Raw genomic sequence first — 8,225 nt, forward strand, 5'->3', positions numbered from 1 at the left:
TCTCCAGCCCCCTTACATTTATGTTGGCCTGTGATTTGCTACAAGAATTGAGGTATCAGTTCCAGACATGAACATAGGAAACCTGTTGTGAGCCTTTCCATTTGCATTATATAGCTTGATGCAAAATGTAAGACCTTGTTTGGAGGTAGAGGAGAGATGCTGAGATTTGAGCAACCTAGATGACTGATTTCACACATGAAGTAAATCAGTCCGACAGTACTGTCTAGACAGATGCCTAAAACTAGCAGCCACAGGGATAACAAGAAATAAAATTTTCTGTGTAAGAAATTTTGGAGTCATTTGTTAGCACAATAAAACATAGGCTATCCTGATCAGATCAATATACTGTGCACTGATTAATACCGTATGTAAATATTTTAGATGAATAAGCAAATAAACATGAAGAAAATACATATTTACTCCAATGAGAATATTCCTAAATGCAGCAAAATAATTTCATTACAAAACACAAGTGCATTTTTTAGTCATATCAACCTTCCAGAGAATTACGGGAAAGTTCAGTCTAAATGTGCACATGCGCTTCATATGGCTATGTGACCCATGTACTTAGTAGCTACTAATTAACTGATTAAAGTAAAATCCAAATTGAATCTAGTCATAAGAGGTTCTGGCTGAGATACTTTAAAATTTCCAGGAATAAGAACCTAGAAAGCAGTTATGAAGATAAGGAGCAAACATTACAGGCATATCCAAGAACCAATAAGATCAATTGTCACTTTCTATTTACATGGTTAATCTTCTCAAGCTCAAATTTTGGTCTGTATTCTTATCTTGTGACTATTTAATCTTGGCCTCCACGTCTGTCCTTCTCTTATCTTTTTTCTGTGTCTCATCAGTTGGCTTTCTAATAGGTTCTGCCAATAACAAACAGTGTTGGTAGATCAGAAAGTGGAAGGAAAAGAGAAGCTTTCTGATTGTGGTAGAGCTAGAGTTACTGGAGTAGAATTACTAATTAGAATTCTAATTAGAATTACTTGGCGTAGGGGTAGCAGTGAGGTGCTATTGGACTTGAGCTTTTTTTTTGGTGTTTCAATATTGATCACCCACTGGTGTGCCCAGGACTGCCAGTTTAGCCTCTTCTAGTGAGTGGTACCTGATGCAGTCTGGTAGGCTCCTGCTCAGAGGTATTAGCAACTTAGGTTTTCTATCAAAGATATTATCTGTGATATATTATCTCCTCTTTGCTTTCATTCCTTCAGTTCCTATCATCTTTACTTTGATCGCTCAGTCCTCTGTCACCTGAGTAACCACTTAGCCTGTTTGAACAACATAGATTGATTTCTATTTGCCTGATGTCTTTGACATATTACAAGAAGGCAACGATGAGGGAATTAGTAATTTGTCTAGAACTCATTTTGCCATACAAATGAGTGAATGCAATACATAGCAAACAGACATCGTGTATTTTCTGGGCACAGATTCCTTTAGTGGTTTGAGCTCTCTTGAACCAAAACAAAAATTGAAGTAAATAATCACAGAACCATTTAGGTAACCTGAAATAGCTGCCTAAAATTTCATGCCCTAAAATTCATGCACTTTACTCTGTTGGATACATCTTGGCATTTTATTTTATCCATGATTCTAACAAGCCCTTTTTATCTCTTTGTTCAGCCCACTGTAAACTACCTTGGAATAACAATTTTACATGGGGGTCTTAAAAGCACAGTGACCAAAACCAAGGTAAATAATTGACAGATTAACAATAGAGGAAAAAGAAATACTCAAAAAGAGAAACATGAGAACCCTTAAAGTACAATCATACAGAATAAAAGGCACAGAGACATATTTACAGCTTTAAAAATGTCTCCAAATGTATAAAATTATCCATTTTTCTGACATTTGCATTAATACATTAAACTTTACTTCAGCTTTTATATTTTAAAACATCAATATACAGCTGTGTAGGAAAAATTATATAATAGATATTACTTGTTTTAATTAAGTAGGAAAAGTACAGAAGCATCTCTGATATCTAAATGCAAATACTCTAAATGGAAATCTCATTTAGGTATCACAAGTTTCTGTATTTTTCCTACTTAATTAAAATAAGTAATATCTGTTTTGTGTGTGTGTGTGTGTGTGTGTGTGTGTGTATTTATAGGTTATGTCCATAGACAGTTTTTACATTGATTACCCAGTATACTTTTTAATTGTGCCATTTTTACACTTAAAATTGTTCGAGTGTATGTCAGAAATTTCATGGCCATCCTATCCATTGGTAATATTTTGTCATGATGTTATTGTGAAATATGTATTTGTTAATATCTAGTGCTGTGCTTGGGTGCTCAGTCATGTCTGACTCTTTCTGATCCCATGAACTGTAGCCTGCCAGGATTCTCTGTCCATGGGGATTCTCCAGGCAAGAATACTAGAGTAGGTTGCCTTGCCTTCCTCCAGGGGATCTTCCCAACCCAGGGATCAACCCCAGGTTTCCCACATTGCAGGTGGATTCTTTGCTGTCTGAGCTACCAGGGAAGCCTGTTAATATCCAGTAGTTACATAATCTCTGACACACAGTGGTAGTGGCGGAAATTGTTGGTTGTCCTCAATATGTGTATTCCTATTTTTCAAGAATCATACATGTCAATTCAGAAGTCAAGTGTGGCTGTGTGGATAAGTTCAAGTCAAGTGGAATATGAACATGAATGTCATCTGGAGAGCTGGCAAATACGTTTTACCTTTATTTCCAGCCCTTCCTCCTTGTCGCTCTTTGGGATGTGCATACTTTATTTTGGAACATGAGGTTTGGGGTTAGAGACAGACCTTTTCAAAACATGGCTGAGATCTGAACAGGAAAGACCTTGGTTCCCTGGAGAGTTCATAGAGCAGAGTCAGTAACCACTCACCTCTGGAGTGTTTATTCAATAGAGAAATAAACATGTATCCTGTTTAAGACACTTTTATTTGCAGCCAAATAGAGTCTTTCCTGAGACAGTAGGAAAGGGTGCATCAATTGTTGACTGAAGATCAAGCTAATATTTGATCAAACCTGGAGACCATGTTTTATTTAAAACATTTTCAGCAGTGAAGTGCAAAAAATACAACTCAAATTGCTCTGAACAATATTAATATATATTTAATCAGATTAACAGAAAAGTTGCAGCTAGCACAGGATTCATCTCTGATGATTTAATGCCACAATGATATCACGATTTACACATATTCTTTCTGTGGAATTCTTCAGTCATCCTTTGGCAGTCATGGTGGATTTAGAATGATTGCTGGAAGAAATAGAAATTTTTATTCAGCAGGAAAAGGATGACTGTTGCCTAGATTTTAAAAGTGAAGAACTAAAAAAAAATAAAAAAATAAAACAATTTAAAAAAAAATAAAAGTGAAGAACTTTTCTTAGAAGTCAGTGGTAAACTATCATTAGCTTAAATTGTACTTACTCTTCTCACCATTAGAATCCTCTGTGCTGATTGACTCTGCCCAGAGTTTTTAAAGCAGTAAAATGGCAAAGAGGATGAGATACTCATTAGAGTTTTAGAAATTTACTATTTGTTTCTAAAAAAGACACTGTGCAGAAAATTTAAGCAGATTTTTATTTAAAAGTTTAAAAAGTGATAAATTTAGCTTTAAGGCTGTGTTTTCACGCATGCTTAGCTGCTCAGTCATGTCTGATTATTTGTGATCCTATGGACTGTGGTCTGCCAGGCTCCTTTGACCATGGAATTCTCCAGGCAAGAATACTGGAGTGGACTGCCATTTCCTCCTTGTTGTTCAGTCGCTAAGTTGTGTCTGACTCTTTGTAACTCCATGGACTGCAGCAAACCAGGCTCCCCTGTCTTTTACTATCTCCCAGAGTTAACTCAGATTCATGTTGATTGAGTCGGTGATGCTATCTAGCCATCTCATCCACTGCCGCCCCCTTCTTCTCCTGCCCTCCATCTTTCCCAGCATCAGAGTCTATTCCAATGAGTCGGCGGCTCTTCCCATCAGATAGTCAAAGTACTGGAACTTTAGCTTCAGCATCCAATGAATATTCAGGGTTGATTTCCTCTGGCTTGATTAACAAGCCAGAATTAACTGGCTTGATTTCCTAAATATTCCTAGGGTTACAATGATCACAAATACAGAGGTTTCATATTATTTGATCTGCAAAGTTAAACCTGGCAGGTTTGTCTGATTTTTGCCCTTTTATTTCTTACTTTTGAGTATTTGGCAGGACTAATCATGTTGATTGATATGTGGTAAAAGAGACTGCTGTGAAACTGCTTCTGAGAAATAAGTTGCTGATGAAAATGGTGCAATTTAAGATTTTTAAATAAAGATAGAATAACTTTAATATTAGATGCATAGATTTCAGGGGAACTGGAATAAAGCATATTTTTGGACTCATATTTGCTAGTAATTAAGCTAAATTATAAATGCCAGTAGCATTTGCTGTCAAAAGAGACAATAAGACTAGAAAATGTCTAGAAAAGTTTTCTTTATAATTTATTGCTACATTGGAAATCAATCTGAGAAAATTATGTAAAGTGGTTATCAGTGGCTACAAGGTGAACTCTACATTTTTCTTTGTACATATACTTTCAGTCTCCTGCTCAATTTTCCAGGTTAAATATAATATGGAAAGAATAGATAATAAGGCACATTCCTCAATCTCACACTTTCTATTACTTTAAAAATTATTTTTATTATAGAAAAAAATACAGTGAAAAGTGTCACTAAAATGCAAGAGGTTTAGAGCAAGGCGATAAAGAAGGTTCTGCTAGAATTAGAGAGATCACTGCCTTGGCAGAGAATACCCTCTGAAGTTCACAAGGGACACTCAGCAAATTCCATGAGGAGAGGAGTTTATCTCTGGATCACTAGTAGCTTGCAGTGTGCCTGGAGCAAAATAGAGGTAATACACATATTGATTACATGAATGGATAAAATGTTACAAAATCCTGTCTTCTCCAAAGGAGGGAATCAGTAAGCAATATCAAATGTGTTCAGGAAGACTAGTTTGATCCAAGTCATCCTTAACAGTAAGACTATACCCAGTGGTACCATGAATGAGGAAAAGAAACATGAGGCACAGAAATTGATTTTTTGTTTTCATTACTAAAAAGAAAAAAAAAACATGTATTTTTTTAGCATATTGAATCTATATTATATAATTATATCTCCATATGAATCAAGAAGTAAGGAAGTATTTGCCTTCTCTACTAAAATGTCTAACAACAGAGACCCTTCAAATAAGACAAACTCCCTCAGCTACAAAACCAGCATACCACTGTCAAATGTAACATTGGAATAAGACCACACATTGGTCTTTCCTGATTAAAAGTTTCTAATTCTTTCATGATGTTTTCTGTCCCATCTGAAGCTGTAAACAGCTATGGCTCTTACATACATCAAATAAGCAGCAGCAGGCTTAAAACAATAGTGGAAATAAACTAAAACAGGCAAAAAAAAAAAGAAAAACTAGTTTTGCAGAAAATTTGAAAAATTATACCATGGCTGAGTGTTGCTTAAACTGGGAAAGCAGAAAGGAAAAAAGTCGTATTTGGGAAAAATTTACTCCCCTCAGTAACTTTTCTAGCATTTCAGAATTCTCCCAAAAAATTATTTTTGCTTTTGTAATTCTAAACTATGAGAATCCCCTTCAATTCTGTAAAATATCAGTGAGGAAACAAATATTCATCACATCTTCAGACATAACCCCAAAAAGGAGTGAACACAAAAGGAAGATCATTCAAAGGGTCAAACAAGCCTGATTTAAGGAAAAGCCTCTGATGCCTTGCCCTTGAACTACTCAAACACCTGCACAAGTTCTTACTGACATTTAAAGGCACGCAAACAATGTTTGCTCCTGTCACATCACCCACATTCTGGTTATTTAGGAACTACTTAAAACAACAACAACAACAACAAATGAATTGATCTGCAGAGGGTGATAATCAGTAACAAATATATTTAATCTTCATACCTGTATGTAAAGACTGCAAGCAGAGATGAGTAGTAGCGAGTAGTGGTCCAGAGGAATAATAGCTATGAGGAAATCAAAATACTGCATGACACAACCCAACATTCCTATTCAAACTTTGCCAGTAAAACCATGAAATTCAAAATGTAAACCATGCTAACAGAAAGAGACCAATAGATCTGGCTGTTCAGGGTGTTATTTGAACTTGTAGAGAAATGTTGAGTCACATAACTTAAAAATTTACCCAGAAAGCAAAAAGATGGTAGACTTTATTAGAGATAAACATCAATAGATCATAAAGGCACACTAGAAGTACCTCTTGGAATAACTCAATATTCCCAGGATCTGTATTATATGAAAGAGAATAGAAAATATAGTAAGGAACAGCAAAGTAGATAAAAGTGATAATTAAGAATACTCATTTTGGAGTTATTTGGTTGTTCTTCATATGTGATTACTATAGGCCTATGCTTATTTGAGGGACATTAAGAAAATAACTATGAAATATGTACATGTTATATACTGTGCCTATATGAAAATGTTAGTTATTCAGTTGTGTCCAACTCTTTGTGACCTCAGGGATTGTAGACCACCAGGTTCCTCTGTCCACGGGATTCTCCATGCAAGAACACTGGATTGGGTAGTCATTCCCTTCTCCAGGGGATATTTCCAACCCAGGGATTGAACCCAGGTCTCCTGCATTGTAGGCATGCATGTATATACACAATATAAATATATATGTATGTATAAACATGTATTGCACTCATCTCACACGCTAGTAAAGTAATGCTCAAAATTCTCCAAGACACGCTTCAGCAATTTGCAAACTGTGAACTTCCAGATGTTCAGGCTGGATTTAGAAAAGGCAGAGGAACTAGAGATCAAGTTGTCAACATCTGTTGAATCATCAAAAAAGCAAAAGAGTTCCAGAAAAACATCTATTTCTGCATTATTGACTATGCCAAAGCCTTTAACTCTGTGGACCACAATAAACTGTGGAAAATTCTTAAAGAGATGGGAATACCAGACCACCTGACCTGCACCTTGAGAAATCTGTATTCAGATCAGGAAGCAACAGTTAGAACTAGACATGGAACAACAGACTGGTTTCAAATAGGGAAAGGAGTATGTCAAGGCTGTATATTGTCTCCCTGCTTATTTAACTTATATGCAGAGTACATCATGAGAAACGCTTGGCTGGAGGAAGCACAAGCTGGAATCAAGATTGCCAGGAGGAATATCAATTACCTCAGGTATGCAGATGATACCACACTTATGGTAGAAAGTGAAGAAGAACTAAAGAGCTTCCTGATGAAAGTGAAAGAGGAGAGCGAAAAAGTTGGCTTAAAGCTCAACATTCAGAAAACTAAGATTATGGCATTCAGTCCCATCACATCATGGCAAATAGATGGGAAAACAATGAAAACAGTGAGAGACTTTATTTTGGACAGGCTCCAAAATCACTGCAGATAGTGACTGCAGCCATGAAATTAAAAGATGCTTGTTCCTTGGAAGAAAAGTTATCGCCAACATAAACAGCATATCAAAAAGCAGAGACATTACATTGCCAACAAAAGTCCGTCTAGTCAAAGCTATGGTTTTTTCCAGTAGTTAAGTATGGATGTGAGAGTTGGACTATACAGAAAGCTGAGAGCCAAAGAATTGATGCTTTTTGAACTGTGATGTTGGAGAAGACTGTTGAGAGTTCTTGGACTGTAAGGAGTTCCAACCAGTCCATCCTAAAGGAAATCAGTCCTGAATATTCATTGGAAGGACTGATGCTGAAGCTGAAACTCCAATACTTTGGCCACCTGATGCAAAGAACTGACTCATTGGAAAAGGCTCTGATGCTGGGAAAGATTGAAGGCGGAAGGAGAAGGGGATGACAAAGGATGAGATGGTTGGATGGCATCACTGACTCAATGGATATGAGTTTGAATAAACTCTGGGAGTTGGTGATGGACAGGGAGGCCTGGCGTGCTGCAGTCCATGGAGTCTCAAAGAGTCAGACATGACTGAGTGACAGAACTGACCTGATAAGCATGTATGTATACATAAGGAATGAAGAATGATGAATATCATTAAAATAACTTTAAGTTATGTTAACTTTAAGTCCCATAAACTTCATAAAATACTCAGAACTATATGAAAACTCTAATCTTAGGCTGGTTTTGTCATTCATTAAGTTCAAATGATTTAATTTTTTAATTTGTGTTATGGTATAGTTCATCTACAATGTTGTGTTAATTTCAGATGTACAGAAAAGTGAATCAATTATACATATACA

The sequence above is a fragment of the Odocoileus virginianus genome, chromosome 8 (genome assembly GCF_023699985.2).
Source record: "Odocoileus virginianus isolate 20LAN1187 ecotype Illinois chromosome 8, Ovbor_1.2, whole genome shotgun sequence".
Classification (NCBI taxonomy): domain Eukaryota; kingdom Metazoa; phylum Chordata; class Mammalia; order Artiodactyla; family Cervidae; genus Odocoileus; species Odocoileus virginianus.